At 38.5% G+C, this 3,204-nt stretch overlaps 1 non-coding gene across 1 annotated transcript; it reads left to right on the forward strand.

The window, feature by feature from the left end:
• Positions 1 to 463: 463 nt before the first annotated feature.
• On the forward strand, positions 464 to 570 carry LOC149496249 (small nucleolar RNA R71). The gene has a single exon (XR_016321072.1). It is a non-coding gene; the product is annotated as a small nucleolar RNA R71 (small nucleolar RNA).
• The last annotated feature ends 2,634 nt before the right edge of the window (positions 571 to 3,204 follow it).

Raw genomic sequence — 3,204 nt, forward strand, 5'->3', positions numbered from 1 at the left:
AGGATTACCATAAGATAGGTTAGGATGATTCCTTAACCTGTTATCATATGAGTTTGAAAAAGGGTAATTCTTTCTTCCTTGATTCATCACATAGTTCACTTGCTCCAAAGTTGGTGGATTTAAAGGGTCCATGATGCATTCTCCAATTCCATGCTGTCCATTGCACCTATCACAAACTTGCATAATCGAATTCACAGGATTAGTGGTTAACATGTCCAATTTCCTTACCATGTTATCTACTTTGGCATTGAGTGCTGTAATGGCGTCTATTTCATAGACTCCTGCGGTTCTTCTCCTTTCGGTATTGTTTTGGTAGTGGTTGTTGCTTGCCATCTCCTCTATCAACTCATATGCTTCATCAATACCTTTCTTTTCAAAGGATCCACCTGCAGCTGCATCTAAGGTAATTTTGATGTTAGGAGATAATGCATTATAGAAAGTTTGTACCTGTAACCACTTGGGCAAACTGTGATGTGGGCACTTTCTTAACAAGTCCTTGAATCTTTCCCAAGCTTCATACAAGCTCTCTTGATCATGATGAGCAAATGTCATTATCTCATTGCGCAGCTTGGTGGTTTTTGAGGATGGGAAGAATTTAGCTAGGAATTTTTGAGCTAATTCATCCCATGTGGTAAAGCTTCCAGCGGGACACGATTGTAACCATGATCTAGCTTTATCCCTAAGAGTGAATGGGAAAAGTCTTAATTTGATTGCATCTTCAGAAACACCGTTTTGTTTGAATGTGTCACAAATTTCCAAAAAATTGGTGATGTGAGCATTAGGATCTTCACTAGGCAACCCTCCATATTGGATCGAGGTAGAGAGCATTTGAATGATTGCGGGTTTAATCTCAAAGTTATTAGCTTCTACCCTAGGTCTAGTAATACTTGAGGTTGTCCCATTCAGATTAGGTGTTGTATAGTCCCTTAAGGTACGGACCGGATGTTGAAGTGGTGGTCCAACTATGTTCTCGTTTTCGATATCGTCAGCCATGTCTGCCTGTTGTTCGATTTTTACTTCTTGTGTTTTTCTTGCAGCGCTGAGCCTTCGACGAGTTCGTTCAATTTCCGGATCAAAGATTAGAGGTTCAGTCCTCCTTGATCTTCTTTGCATAAAATACTTGGAACAGTTCTTAAAAGAAAATAAAAGAGTGTCTAAATTAACAATAGGGTAATTCGTATTGATATTGATACGCTAATCCCTGGCAACGGCGCCAAAAACTTGACAACGATTTTTCTTCGCAAGTGTACGAAATCGCAACAAGTAATATAGAGTAAGAAAGTATCGTATCCACAGGGATTGGTTATCAATTACTAAAATTATGTTAACCTATTATTATTTAGACGATGATAAAAGAAAATTGCTGTAAAGTAAAAAGAATTTAAAATAGAAACAGAGAAAATCAAACACAAAAATTTAGGTGAAAAGCAATCAGAGAAGTAAAATACTAGGGAATTTGATTTCACTTAATTCTATCCAGCTTATTCTATTAGTTCATTAATCAATTTTAATTGTTCAAGTAGGAGAAACAACCCTAAGTTTGCTAACAAGCTCTCCCGATGTATTGTTAGCTATTCTAATCCAAGTTAATTACCTACCTTAATAGTGAAATTAAACATGAATCAGATCATTAGGTTTTATGGTTGCTTTGTGAATTCACAACTTAATACTTTATTAACTTATGAAGACCCCCTTTGAGTCAAACCATATAGTTTCCACATCAAGTTATTATTCTCAAGTAAATTATTATCTTTTTCATATCAATAACCCTTCTCCCGAATGTAATTATTGAAATAAATCAATCCAGGGGAAAATTTCTGCCTGGAAGCCTTAAACACAATAATAATTTATAACAAGAACAAAGAAAAATAAATCTAATATTATAGGCTGGAATCGAATTAAATTACATCAAATCCCTAGTATAAGAGTTTAGCTAGACATAGTAATTAAATTAAACTCCATCATACGTGAATCATTCATCATATTTAAAGACAATAATAAAGAAAGAAAACAAGATGAAGAGTTTAGAATAAAAACTGTATCCACAACTATGTTGCTGACTTCCTTGAATCTTAGCACTATTGTTTGAAGCTTGAAATCCTTGAGAAGAAGAAAATTATGTAAAGAATTGTACAAAAACGTGAGATCCAGATGATGCCTTGCTATGAGAAGTTCTTTTTCTTTATATAGAGGTCCTGACTTGAAATCCTTGAGAAGAAGAAAATTATGTAAAGAATTGTACAAAAACGTGAGATCCAGATGATGCCTTGCTATGAGAAGTTCTTTTTCTTTATATAGAGGTCCTGAAGGTCAGTCTGACTCCTTTTTAGGAAATAGAATCCTTATTTAGTGCAAAGATCATGACTGTTTAGGTTCTTGATTTCTTCTTGATTAGGACTCCTTTTCCTCCTAGAATAGGTCCAGGTCTTGTTTAGTGTGTTTAGGAAACTCCCTGAAGTCGGTCCATGTGAGTAGAATTTGTTTTGCGATTGAATTCACGCTGGTTCCGCCTGGTGATAGCACGGGTGTGCTATCTGGCACGGTCTAGGCGTGCTTTAATCTGGAAGTCTGGCTAGTGCAGCACGGGGCGTGCTACAGAGCACAGGCAGGGCGTGCTCTTCTCTGCCTCTCGAGTTGCGCTTCTCGCGCTCGCGCATTGGAGAGTCGCGCTCGCGTCTTCTACTGGCAAGCTTTCTACCTCTCAAAGGTGCTGTCTCGCGCCCGCGCATACCAATATCGCGCTCGCGACTGATGCTTGCGCCCGCATATATGAATGTCGCGTCCGCATATATGGTCCAATTGCTTCTGACACTCAGATCTGCTTGTCGCGCCCGCGCATTTGAAAGTCACGCTCGCGACTTCAGCTCGCGTCCGTGCATATGGAAGGTGCGCTCGCGAGAGTTCTTGCAAATCTTCTGACTCTCTTTTCTGATTATCGCGCCCGCGCCTTTGAAAGTCGCGCTCGCGACTTGGCCATTTTTCTTTGTTGAGACTTGCTACTTGGGCGTGCCACTTAGCACGGCTAGGGCGTGCTTTAGCTAAGTGCCTTGCATTCTGAAGTTCTTTTCTGCGCCAAATTTCTGCAATTTTCTCTTAGATCAAGCGGATTAAAGATTAAGGAAGCTTTTGATCATAATTATGCTAAAAGTGATTTAAAATCAAATTCAAGTAATAAAAACTTACTAAAATTCTAACAAAAACTAT

Source organism: Jatropha curcas, chromosome 5 (assembly GCF_041381405.1).
Source record: "Jatropha curcas cultivar XTBG-Jc1 chromosome 5, XTBG_Jcur_1.0, whole genome shotgun sequence".
NCBI classification, from domain to species: Eukaryota; Viridiplantae; Streptophyta; class Magnoliopsida; order Malpighiales; family Euphorbiaceae; genus Jatropha; species Jatropha curcas.